Source organism: Lontra canadensis, unplaced genomic scaffold (assembly GCF_010015895.1).
Source record: "Lontra canadensis isolate GAN:19392208 unplaced genomic scaffold, GSC_riverotter_1.0 scaffold227, whole genome shotgun sequence".
NCBI lineage: Eukaryota > Metazoa > Chordata > Mammalia > Carnivora > Mustelidae > Lontra > Lontra canadensis.
In genome coordinates this window covers 318,556-332,207 of record NW_022631221.1, presented here as the reverse complement: position 1 = coordinate 332,207, position 13,652 = coordinate 318,556, and the positions used below count along the sequence as shown (strand labels likewise).

The 13,652-nt window shown below is 47.6% G+C and overlaps 1 protein-coding gene across 1 annotated transcript in view; it reads left to right on the top strand.

Moving 5' to 3' along the window:
* The first annotated feature begins 9,233 nt into the window (after positions 1–9,233).
* Positions 9,234–13,652, top strand: part of SUSD6 (sushi domain containing 6) — an 89,886-nt gene continuing 85,467 nt past the window's right edge. Inside the window, exon 1 of the mRNA XM_032849404.1 lies at positions 9,234–9,423. The gene's annotated coding sequence lies outside the window, so the exon portion shown is untranslated. The remainder of the gene's footprint in view (positions 9,424–13,652) is intronic.

The window sequence follows — 13,652 nt, the reverse complement described above, 5'->3', positions numbered from 1 at the left end:
GGCACATCACATTCTGAAAAGCACTGAGTTAGGCTGTGAATGGTGTATTTCAGGCCCCCTTCAATCAGATATTAGGCCAGCCCCAGGGACCACCACTTTCTTCATATTTCTTGCACATCTCCCAAGCTCCTCCAACCTCCAGGCATGTGATAGGCAAGCCCAGGTGCAAAGACACTGCGGGCAGTGTCTGACAGCACCTCACCCTTGGCACTCATTCTTAGATTGAACTTGTACCTCTGTCAAGCAAGTATGCAGAGAAAGCAGTCTGGTCTCAGGCCTGGGAAGTTCAAAGCTCTGGCCTGGCTCCCAGCTGCTCCCAGGCCTCCCTCGGCTGCCATGTGTCTCCATGGACCCGGGACTCGAGTTCAGACACGGCACTGTTTTCAGAGCACGGCCTTTGAACATGCTGTGTCCTCCATGTGCCCTGTCCCCGCTTGAGCTGCCTCCCACTGAGCCGTCAAGCCTCACTCCTCTGGCCCTCTTGGAAGCTTTTAGTTTTCCTCAGGGTCCCCATAGCTACCAGCAGATGGATCTGGGACAGTGGCCCCAAGCTCCAGGGTCTTCAAGGGAAGAAAGGAAATGCACGTCAAATCAGGGTTGTGGCAAATACAGGGCCCCCGGCCACACACGAATGCAGGCCCACTGTTTCTAGAGCTTTGCGTTTTTAAAGAGAAGCCGAAAGGCTGGGTATTGTATGTGAAATCTTCTGATTTTTCAAATACTGGCAACTAAATAAAAAAATTAAAACAAACAAACCACAAAGCAGACCGAACGCCTTGGCATTAGGCTAGAGCCAAAGATAGACAATCTGTTGCTGCTGGGCTGTGCAAACATTTGTCACCGTGTGCTGTTGTCTTTTGTGGACATCTTTGTCTCCCCACTCAGCCTGGTGGCAACTGGAGGTCGAGCCTGGGAGAAAGCCGTCCTCAGCACAGACTCGGTGAAGGAATGAGCACATGAATGGGTGAGTGAGTAAGGGAATGGTATTGCATAAGCTTTGGTCCAGCAGGATCTCAAACTACAGCTCACAATGGCAGGGTCACCCCTAGGGGTTGTCTGGACACATGTCAGAGTATTTTTGGTTGTTACAATGATTGACAGACCCACCAGCATTTAGCAGGGTGAAAACAACATCAAGCACTGATTTTGTGCTCACTGTATGCAAGACTCTGTTCTAAGAACTTTATTGAAGTGAACTCCTTTAATTTTCATGACAGTCTTACAAGATGGATACTGCCATCATCCCCATTGCACAGGCAGGGGCAGGGGCCACTGGTCAGTCTGCAATGGACAGGACAGCTATGCAGGGCAAGGAACCACACTCTTGTATGCCCTACTGGATGTCTATGCAGGAGAAACAACCTGTTCCTAATGATCCAAATTACAACTATCATGAAAATTGCTAAAAGAGTATGTTTTATTTTTCAGCATTTTACCAAGAGCTCATCATTTCACAAGAGTCATGCACCAGGCAGATATACTACACAAGGCACTTGAGTTTCTAAAACTGCATACCTTTATCCATCGGCATTTAGAGTTGCCAAAGCCATGAGGATTTTAGGTGCGAGCGTTAAACTAATTAACTGATTTTGCTGGGTATTTTTTTAAAAAATATTTATTTATTTATTTATTTTAGAGAGAGAGAAAGCACCAGCAAGGGGAGGGGCAGAAGGAGAGGGAGAGAGAATCCCAAGCAGACTCTATTCTGGGTATGGAGCCCAATGCAGGATCCCAGGATCATGAGATCACGATGTGAGCTGAAACCAAGAGTCAGCCGCTTAACTGACTGAACCACCCAGGTGCCCTGCTCGGTAAACCTTTTATTGAATAACTACGTACTGCAAAAAAGTGAGCTAATCATAATTATGTACTCTATGAACTTTTGCAAAACGAACACACCTGTGTAACCCGTACTCAGATCAAGAACCAGAACATTCTCAGCATTCTGGGAGTCCCCTCCCGCTGCCTGCCTGCATGGTTTCCCCTAAAGGTAACACCATTCTGACTTCTAACACCCTGTCCATTAATTTTGCCTCTCTTGGAACTTTATATAAGTGGAATCATATGGTGTATACTTTCTTTGTGTCTTGCTTCTTTCTATCAAAATCACATTTGTGAGATTCGTCAGTGTCCTGTCTGAATTGGAAGCTTGTTCTTTCTCATGGCTCCATAGTGGTCCGCTGTACACCTCTACCACGATGTATTTATCTGTTCTACTGTAGGGGGACTTTGGGGTTGCTTCCAGCTCTTTGCTATTGTGAATAATGGTGCTGTGAACATTCATGCTGATGTCTTTTGGTGAACATATGTATGCATTTAGTTTTTACAGTTATATGTGTAAGCAAGTTATGTTATCTGTAACTTTCATTTCATGACAGTAAGGGGTGCTATAAAATATTTGTTATCCAAAGGAAGCATAAGTTCTGAGCGAGTAATTGAAATCCTCTGGTCTGACGCAGGTGCTTCTGTCCATGGTCCATTTGTCTGTTCCACAAGGACTGTCCCAGAGCCGGGTGCTGGGGAGCATCAGGGCTGTGCTTCGTGGGAGGGAGAGAACCTCGTCATAAAGTAACAAAGCAGAAGCCTGCATTCTCACTCCCACCAGTAGAGGTCAGCATTCACAAGGGACTCCGATCTGCCTCTCCTTCCAGGCAGGCTTCTTCTCAGGTTCCTGTCCCTTCTTCTCCCTTGGTAAATGGAGATCCAGCTCTACCTGGGGAAATCTAAAAAAAGAAAAAAGAAATCTTCACAGTGCACCTCAGTGGAGGCAGATGGAACTGACACACTGGGGTCTGGCTGTCTCCTCAAGGTACCCACATGTTCCCTACCCTCACTCACCCTACTGGCTTTGCCAGTGAGTGTGTCTAGCCCTGGGCCACTTACGCTGGAATCTGCATTCCCACCTGGTGGCTTCTGCAGACACAGGGGCTGGTTAAGTGTTTAACAACTTGTTCTGGGCAGGGGGTCTGATTGGTAGCTTGGCTAATTTCTGTGATGTAAAAAATTCTACCCTGTGTGATTTCAAGCTGTCAAGGAGGTGTTATTGAACATGGATTTGGGAAGAGATCCTAAGTAGCATAGTACACGGCATTCCCACCGTAAGTATATAATTGATGTAAATAAACTCGGAAACATTATTAGATAAGGATACAATGTAGTAAAGTAATTGGGAAGTGGTAAGTTTTGAGTATTTATTACTTAGATACAATTTATTTAATTTTACATATGTAATTTCATTTTTATTTTTATTTTTTTTTAAAGATTTTATTTATTTATTTGACAGAGAGAGATCACAAGTAGACAGAGAGGCAGGCAGAGAGAGAGAGAGAGAGAGAGAAGCAGGCTCCCCGCTGAGCAGAGAGCCCGACGCGGGACTCGATCCCAGGACCCTGAGATCACGACCCGAGCCGAAGGCAGCGGCCTAACCCACTGAGCCACCCAGGCGCCCCAGTAATTTCATTTTTAATAAAGTCTGTGTTTAATAGCTGGCTCACAAAAATCTTGGCAAGTTCGCAGTTGGTTCTTGAAAGACAGTCCAGGGTGGTTCCAGCACTGCAGGGAACGGGCTGTGGTACCCCTTTAAAAATCACATTTGGGGGTGCCTGGGTGGCTCAGTTGTTAAGCGTCTGCCTTCGGCTCAGAGCATGATCCCAGGGGCCTGGGGTCAAGCCCCGCATTGGGATCCCTGCTCTGCGGGAAGCCTGCTTCTCCCTCTTTCACTCCTGCTTGTGTTTCCTCTCTTGCTGTGTCTCTGTCAAATAAAAAAATAAATAAAATCTTTAAAAAAAAAAGGAAAAATAAAAAAATTTTTTAAATAAAAAAATAAAAATCACATTTGTCTTTCCCACTGCAAATTGTGGTTGTATTCCCGAAGAGGTTAGGTAAGCCTTTCCTCCTTAGTAACTATGGTCTCGGCCTTATCTTTCCCTCTCTGTACCTCAGTTTCCTAATCTGTAAAATGGATATCATAGAATTCATACCTACTTTACAGGTTCCTGCAAGGATTGCATGAAATCACGGATGGAAAGCCATTAACACAGTGCCTGGCAAACGGTCTGATGTAAGCTGGCCAGAACTTTACAGCCCAGCCTGTCTCTTCAGAAAGTCTGAAGGAGGGGGCCCGTCCTAGTCCTTCATCCCCCTGCAGCTCACTGAGCCAACTCACCTTGAAGTCACCTGAGAGTGGAATGCCTGGGCAGTCTGGAGGAAGAAAGTCGTCAAGGGAAGGCAGTGTCAAATGACCAGGAGCCATGTGGGTGTGGTTTGTGTCTGCTAGAGCCTCAGGCCCTGGGGCTGCCCCTACTGCCTCCTTTCTTCCCAGCTGGTTGACTCCCAGAGTCACTGCCCAGCCCCAGGGCAAAGGGCAGAAAGTAGAAACAGGGAAACAGGGTGACTAGAACCTGTTGAGGGGGGAGTTGGACAGTTATCATCTGAAGATAGAGCAGGTAGACACTCTCTTTGCCATCTTGGCTTTTGCTTGAGTGTATAACCCAGCCAGCGCTTTCATCCAGTTCACCTGATTTTTACCAGATAAAAATGTCAAAGACTTGTCAGTGCTTCAGAAAAGCAGGAGGGGTTTTGATCACTCTCTTAGACTTACTGACTGGGCAGTATTAGATGCGCACTGCCTCAGGTGTCCTTTTTCCCAGGACAGGGACTCCTTGCTTGAGCAGCCCTGCTCTGACCTCTGACCTCTCCAAATCTCCCTGACTAATGGCCACTAGGGCCGGGGTCACCGAGCCTGGTCACTGAGAATGACATGTTTGGGGTCATAGGCTCCCGAATATCTGAGGAAGGATGATGGCACAGGCCTATGTATTCAGACAACCAACCGCCTGACCTCAGGATCTTCCTCCCCAGGGTGGGAACTGCCCCTCAGATCTGCGGTTCAGCCCTGCCTGGCCCACCTATTGTGGACTCTGACTACCTGCGTGAAGATAGCTGGAAGAGTCCAGATCCTCTGGGGTCAGGTGGGTTTACTTATTCACCATCACGGGGCTTTGGAGATTACCCAAGGAATCTTGAATCAAAACAAGAAACCCCACGCTAACTCCCGCGTGAGGTTAGACAAGCTGGTAACCGGCTCGGTGTCTCAACTTCCTTGTCAGTCAAAATAGGGGGTTAATTAATGTCTCGTTTTATGGGGATGTTGTGCAGATAACATAAGTTGGTACGCAAGAAAGCACTTTCAAAAAGATCAAGAAATATGTGAGGACAATTTCTGGCATTATTTGCTATTTTTATTGGGGGTAGGAAGGGCCATATATACATATGATGTATTTGGATAAGTACAACTTTTGGACAAACAAGAATGAATTCCTGTTTTGCAACATACATGCTTTGGAGTTTTTTTTTTGTTTGTTTGTTTTAAAGATTTATTTATTTATTTCAGAGAAGCAGGGGGGAGGGTGTGGGGCAGAGGGAGAGAGAATCTCAAGCAGACTCCAAACTGAGTTCAGAGCCCGACACAGGGTCTGATCTCACAACCCTGAGATCACAACCTGAGCAGAAACCAAGAAGGTGCTCAACCAACTATGCCACCCAGGTGCCCCATGTAGTTTTTAGTGTTACAAAAATCTCCATGAGACTGTTTCCTCATGTGTATAATGGTGATGATGATACTTAATTTGAAGGATTGTTGTCAAAATTAGTGGCTACATGTATAAAGTTGTGCTTACCAAGTACCTAGCACACAGTAGGTCCTCAATAAATGGTAGCTGTCATTCCTGCTGTTAAACATAACAACGACAGCAACACAGATACCAAGTATTAATTCCCAACCTTTTCTCCCCTTCTTGCCTTTTCAGTGATGAAGGGGAAGCTCCTCGTTGGATTCCTGAAATAGGGAGAAAGAAAACCATGCCCTGTGACTCATACGAGTGACCAACTCATTTGTTTGCTAGGACTCTCCTAGTTTTAGCACCAGAAGTCCCAAGTCCCAGGGACCCCACAGCCCCATACCAACTGGCATGATTGACTATTCACCACCAACCTGGGCCCAACTCTAAGCTATCTTCCAATATCCAGGCTTAGAATATTAAGATTTGTACTGGAAATCTGGGAGGCCCCAGGAATACTACCAACTCCAAGAGCCAGTTTAAGTCCTTTTAGGGCAGGTAGTGTCTCGATAAATAAATGAAAATAAAAAATTAACTCTGGCCTTAAGAATCATTATGGTAGCCATAAAAATACAAAAAATTAATTCTGAAGTCCACATACTATATGAGGCATTTATATGAAATGTCTGGAATGGACAAATCTCTGGAGGAAGATAGTAGCTTATTGGTTGTGGTTGGGGGGGTGGAGGGGGGTAGGGTGTGCCTGCTGATGGATTTAGAGTTTCTTTTTGGGATCATGAAGATGTTGATTGTGGTAATGGTTGCACAACTCTGTAAATATACTAAAACCCATTGAACTATACACTTTAAATATATAATTAGACATTTAAATTGTGATTATATGGTATGTGAACTGGATCTCAATAAAGCTGTCAAATTAAAAAAAATTGAAGACTTTTTTTTTTAAAATATTTTATTTATTTATGACAGACAGAGATCACAAGTAGGCAGAGAGGCAGGCAGAGAGAGAGGAGGAAGCAGGCTGCCAGCTGAGCAGAGAGCCCGATGCGGGGCTCGATCCCAGGACCCTGGGATCATGACCTGAGCCGAAGGCAGAAGCTTTAACCCACTGAGCCACCCAGGTGCCCCTGAAGACAGTTTTTAATTAAAAAATGGTTCTTCCCAAATTAGAATTTCTACATCTAAATTATTCTTAACCCTCATTTTAAGAATTATCTTTTCAATGGCATAAAAATACTTAACCTCGGCCAGGAAATATCACCCCAATGTTGCAGAAAAAATGAGCAAGACCCATAGCAGAATGTAAAGAGACTTTTGCTCAGTTCTATAGGAGGCCAGTGGAATTCAGGCAGGCAGGGAAATGGGAGGAGAGGAGAGGCTGGGGAGCCAGTATTTACAAAAGGAGAAAAGAGACTCACTGCTGACCCTGCAATATAACACAGAAGGAAATAGAAGCTAAACTGAGGCTTGTCCAAAACGCCACAGAAAGGAAGGAGAGCTCTGGAGAGGTTGCAAAGGGTTGTTGTTGGAGAGGACATTCCAGGCATAGGGAACAGTGTTGGCACAAGCTCTGAGATGTAAAAGTAGGTGGCATGCGAGAGGTTAGGACACAGGTGGTATGTGGGGTGTGTGGAAGTATGGAGGGGACTTAGGACAGATTTTGGAGAGCACTGGACACAGCCCTTGCTTGGGAATTGGATTTCATTCGGTGGACACTGGGAGATCCCAGGCGAGGATTTTCAGAAAGTGAGTTGCAGACCTGCAGTGAGAGATGGTGGGTCTTGTATGAGGTCACTAAGCTGCTCAGTGGCCAAACTGACTGTAGTACAAAGCCAGGGGCTCAGAAGCCCAGCCTAACCCCTATTCCACTACACCAAGCTGCCTTTGTGGGTAATCTGCCCACCTTTTCTTCTTTCCATTTGTTTTCTCTACCCTTTCCCTTGTCCCCTTCCAGGCATTGGGTGTGCCTGGGGTGTTCCTGCAGCCCACATAGGGTTGCTGAGCTCTGTTGCAGACCCAGGCCAATCTAATACTTGCTTTCCAACCCCCTGGTGATCTGGGCCCTGCAGCCCCAACAGAGAGGGGAAATGAGCAGGATGGGAGTGATGCCCAACAGGAAGCCAAGGAAGAAAGAAGGCAGAGCAAGGACAGACATATGGAAAAGGTAGCTAAAGCCATAGGTTCTGTGGGGTCCATGAGGGGAAGGTTCTCTTGGGGATGGGTGCCTGAGCATGGGCTCTGGTTTTAGCTACCTTAAGGGCATGCCCTGTTAATTCACAGCAATTTTCCAAGGAACCTACTAGAACTAGGTTAGGCGAGAGGCCCTGAGAGGGGAGTATCCTGTCCAAAGGACATCTGGGAGGAGGGGCCTGCCTGGCCTAAGCTGCAAGAAGACGAAATCTGTGGGTCCAAGGGCAAACTCGGGCACTGATTGTCAAACAGGAGCACTTCTGAATAGGCACTGTGCAAGGTCCTGGGGCACAAAGATAAAGTCACCATCATCGCCATCAATGGGCCACAAGCCCTGTAAACATACAAACGGAGGACTACCTCCGAGGGCTGCAGTGAGATCACCAACAAACTGTGTAGCGATATGGTGCACAAACCGTTCGCATAGTATATCCTGGAAAACAGCCCAAAGAGGCAAGGCTCAGGATGGGAGATAAAGTTAGGAGTATGGTGTGGTCCTAGCCCACACTCTGCCGATCCTTGCTCTTTGCTCTTAAGTACAGTTTTCTCAACCTTGAGATCGGTCCAGTGCTTTCGGTGTGCTGAAAAATCACTTTGGGGAATGCTTCTTCTTTTCTTTTTCCTTTCCTTTCCTTTCTTTCTTTTTTTTTTTTTTTTTAAAGATTTATTTGACAGAGAGGGAGACAGCGAGAAATGCTTCTTAAAATAGATCCCTGAGTCCAATCCTAGTTCTCCTGAATCAGAATGGCTGGAGGCGGGATCCCGAATGTGCTTTTTTACACGCACCCACCCCCGTGGGGCAATTTCAAGCTCGGTAAATTACACTACACAGTTTGAGTACTCCTTAAAAAAGAGATGATGACCTGCATCAGTCCTAGGTCTGGCAAGCGATTCAAGAGCTAATAAGGCAACATGCGTGAAAGCGCCCTGTGAACCTGAGAACAAACCAATTATTTGCAAATAATAGTAATCCCATAATCCAAAAAACATCCAAAAACTCCACAAAATAATAATAGTAAAAGAACTAGAGAGCGCACTGCAAACGCGGCGCAGGTTGACCCCGTGCCACAGGCCGGGCCACTCAAGCTCAGTAGGCGTGACTGTCCCTTTAAACAGTCCCCACACCGCCCCCCACGCCCCGCCCCGCCCCGCCCCGCCCCGTCCGGGCTCCGGGCTCGCCTCCCGCGGGGCCTGCGGCCCCTCCGGCGGCGCGTGCGTGTTGGCCGCCGTGGACCGTCAGGGCCTCCCAGAGGGGCGGTCCCGGCGGCGCGACGCCTGCGCTTGTTGCGTGCGCGCCTGACCCCGCCCCTTGCCCGCCCCTTCCCCTCCCCCCTCCGCGGTTCTCCCCCGCCCGCGCGGTACAGCTGGGCTAGTGACGCGGGAGCCGCTGCTGCCGCCGCCACCGCCACCGCCGCCGCCGCTACCGCCGCCGCCGCCGCCGCCGTCGCGTTCCATTCTGTAAGCCGGCGACAGCCTCGCCCTCCGCCTCCCGCCGCCTTCTCCCGTAGCACTGGCCAAGCCAGCCAGACAAGGGCACTCAGGGCCTCGCCTAGACCCGAGAGGGTTGCGGGCGCGCGCAGGCGGCAGAGCGGATCCCAGCGCCGCGGAAGCTTCGAGCGCCCCCCCTCGCGGAGGTCGCCGCGCGGTTCCCCGGGTGAGTTGTCACCGCTGCTGGGGGGCGGCGAGGCCGGGCATTGTGTCACTGGCGCGGCCGACAGGCTGTCCCGGGCGCGGGGTTGGCGCGCACCTCCAGGGACGTACGCCGGGGAGTCCCGGCCGGCCGCCCAGCGTCGGCTGCTGTGTCCGTCGGCCCCGCTGTCACCCGGCCGGCAGCGCGCGGGGCCGGGAGGGCGGCCGGGGAGGCTGAGCGGGCAGCGGCGTGGGCTGTGCGCAGGCCGGGAAGAGGACCGGACGGCCGGTCTGCGGCGGGATCTGGTGGCCGAGACCGAGGCGCGTCGCCTGGCCTCGCCCGGCGTATGGGGTCGCGCTCCCTGGCCGGGAGTCAGAGCGGAAACCAGACTGTGCGGGTCGCGGGGGAACATGAAAGCAGAGGCCCCTTTCTTATTCCTGTTACTTTCCCCCTCCGGCCGATCAAAGCTGCGGGTGCTGCGCGGGGCAGGGTGGCTTGGCGACGGTGGATTTCCTGAGGAGATTTTGGAGTCCGTGTGTGGGAGCAGTCGGAGCTTTCTGGAGCCCCTGCGCCTCATCTGCTCTTTAATCTCAAAAACTTTACTTATTATCCGGGCTGAGACTCACCGAAATCACTTCCTGTTTATATATGTAGGCTTTCTTTTTTGCTTCTGGTTTTTAGGGACTCCAAATAATAGTGTAGGTGTGACCCTCCCTCCTGGTTTGGCTGTGGGGCTGCTGAAGTGGAAAGTTACCTGTAACGAGATTAGCCGGCGGTGGGGGTGGGACTGGGACTGTTAAGACCCAAGACGAAAAAGAAGTCAAAATCAAGTCTTTGACTCCTTAGGTGGAAGTTCATGTCCTGGCCCGGAGGCCTAGTACTGCTGTTCCACAAAATGTACTCGTGGTAGTGGGGAGCTCGCTGCTTTGTTGCTCTTGCTTACTGGGCTTGTGTGTGCTTTGTACAAAGGTGCTGTAGAACTACCCAGTTCAATTAACTGTGGGCCTTTCCTCCCCCTTTCTAGATCGGCAGAGGTAGAAGTGTGTCTTTCCATCCTTTGCAGTGGTTAATTCATTTTTGCTCTTTCCATTACTCTGGTGTAAAATGTGTGTATGAATGATACACACACACACACACACACACACACACACACACCCCTTTTCTGTTTTGGGAATTCCACACCCAAATTGTCACCATCTAGTGGAGGCTAGTACAGACATGTTCTTGGCGTTGAGTTCTGAATTTTCTGGGCTTCGCATTTTTAGCTAGATGCATATTTAACCAGAAATGAAAATTTTCACAGTTGGTTGGGTGGAGGGGCAGGAGTAGGTCTACCTCCCCCTTAGTAAAGGAGGTATTTAATAAAGCAACAACAATAGCAATAATAGGAACAGTTCTTGGGGAACGTGTACTAAGCTTTATGCCAAGAAGTTTACTTTCTTGATCTCATTTAATAACAGACTTTTGTGTTGGATATTGTTATGATTTCCTTTTTTTCCTTTTTTTTTTTTCCCCAGTTGAAACCGAAACCGAATAACTTGCCTAGGGTCACAAAAATAGCTCATGGTGGAGACCACACTTCAACTGCTAGATTATACTATTAGCTTCTAATTTGCTTACCATTTAATAAAATTGAAGCTGGAGTCTTTCTAGAAGTTTTTCAAAGCACTACTTCTTCAAGCTCTTTTTCAGATCTTGAGCATCCCTAATTCTCCAAGGTACACACTTTGGGCATGTGCACAATATTCAATTGTTTATTCATTCTTTCATTCAGGATTCCCAAGTGTTTAAGTGATGCGGAATGTATGTCAGGCACTGTGCTAGGTATTGGGGATACTGTAATGAATAAGACAGAACACATGCGCCGTCATGGAGTTCAGTCTTTTAAGTCAGTGTATTTTGGTTTATATTGTTAGTTTTAAGTGGTGACCATTTGCTGCTTAAGGACCTGCTGTCAAGTTAATTAAATTAGAGGACACTACTGTATGAGGACTGATACTTAGGACTTCCTGTCTGCAGAGTGACTTGGTTACTGTAGTACTGTGTGCTCAGAGTAGGGCTGTTTCCCACCCCACCCCGCAAACGTTTAAACCCTGATATCAAACCCAATGTCAGTTGGCACAGTTCAATTTATTTTCCGAGGACTGGACTGCCTTCTCAAAGCCCAGAATTTAGGTAACAGAAAGGAGAAGAAATGTAGAGTGAGGTGTTGCAGATGCAGGCCGGTAGAGAAGAGACCTCAGCATTGTTTGGTTTCCTGGCAGGTCTCCATCCTGTGGTGACTGAACTTGTGCTCTTATGCAATGGTGCGTTTCCTGGCAGGGGATTTCCTCCTTTGCTGTTGCTGGGGCGCAATTTCTTCAGCTACCCTCCCACTCCATATACATATATGCACCCTCCAAAGGTAATCATTCACCTGGCTTTTTAAAAGTAAGAACTTATTTTAGGTTTATTGCTACTAAGCATTATTTCATTCCCTCCATGCTTCCATGCTTTTCTGTAGCCCAGAGAAAGACTTGCTTTATATTTTACATCATTCCTTATGCACTCTTCCCATATCCTCAGCTGTTTTGACAACCAGGTAACTCCAGTTGACTCTTAAAGAACACAGGGTTAGGGGCACTGACCCCTATGCAGTAAAAAATCCACGTATAACTTTTGACTTCCCCAAAACTTTGCTAATAGCCTACTGTTGACAGGAATCCTTAGTGATAACATAAACTGCTGATTAGCTGATTATTTTGTATGTTACATGTATTATATACTATATTCTTACAATAAAGTAAGCCAGAGAACAGAAAATGTTCTTAAGAAAATCACAAGAAAGAGGAAATACATTTATAATACCGTACTGTAAAAAAATCTGTGTGGAAGTGGACCCACGCAGTTCAAAACTGTGTTGTTCGAGGTCAACTCTCCTGGTGTCTGGCTGTGGGCTCAGAGGATTACAGTATCTTTAAAAAAAATTAGTCACACAGGCTTCCTCATTTCTGTACTGAAAGAAGTGAACTGTGGAGAAGTCTTTAGCAGAGGGGCTTGTGGGTAGAGAATGAAGACCAGAGAGTGTTAAGTGCTGTTTTTCCCCTCTACTTACCCTCTACAAGCAACAGTTCACTGAGAGGCAGCAGGACTATAGTGCCCACTTAGAGGCCTGCAGTGCCCACTTGAAGGCCTGAATGTCAGCAGGTCCACTGGTGGTCCTTGTGTAATTGCCATGCATGAAGCATTTTACTGAGCTCCTGAATTGACATGTGATCTCCTAGCTGAAGCTGACAAGCAGGATTCATTTTCCTTCTTCTATCTTCCTGGACAGTAAGGAAGTCTTGTTTAGGGATCTTCCCTTAAGCGGAAGGGGAAAGAACAAGTAGAGGAAGAAGCCCAGTACCTTATTTTTTTTTAATATTTGAAAGCAAATATTGCTCAGGTGCAGACCTGAGTGTGGAGTATTAGGACAGTTGGGTTAAGGGTAAACACTGGGACAAATGCATGTATGATAATAGAGACTCTTTATCCAGGTTTCTCCTCAAGATGGCTTCAATCTAGGGGCCACCCACATATCCCACCATAGTGAGATTTCATTTAGTGGAATGGTTTCTAAAAAATTAATATTCTTAATTTATGTTGCCACATTGCAGAAGTCTTGGAAACTAGAGCAGTGAGAAATGATGCCTGTAATGTGGGAGGGCTATTTTCATACCGGTGGGAAGGAAGGATGCACCTTGAAGTTTGGGGGCGGGGGGGGGTTTGTGATGAGTATTTGAAGCTGCAACAGCTGTGAATCTGAGACCAATGAAGCAATTCCAGGACAGCGCTGGGGTGACTGTCCTTGAGCATCAAGATCTGTTCACTCCCACTCTCGCTGGAATTCAAGGCAACAGCCATTGTTCCCTTGGATGCTTGTAAGTTCTTGAGTGTCTGTGTAAAACCTTTATTTGAAAAAGTAGAGGCACTGGGGAAAGAGGTACCTCTTACAGGGCTTAGGTTTTAGCAGTAAAACCTGTCAGGCATCTGTGGATGTTTCCTTTTTTTTGTGCTCATGTGTGTCTGTGATGGTGTCCTTTTTCTTTCCCTTTTAGTCCTTTGGCCTAGAAACCAGCAGGGTTCCTCTGTTTGCTCTCTCATCCTCTATTTCTTCTTAGGGTGGAAGCCTCCACTCTGCTGGTAGACCTCCAGTGGTGCTGAGCTGGGTCACTTCGGCTGTGAAAGGCCACCTGTGCTTCTGTCAGGGCTTGGGGACACTTGAATCTCTGTGA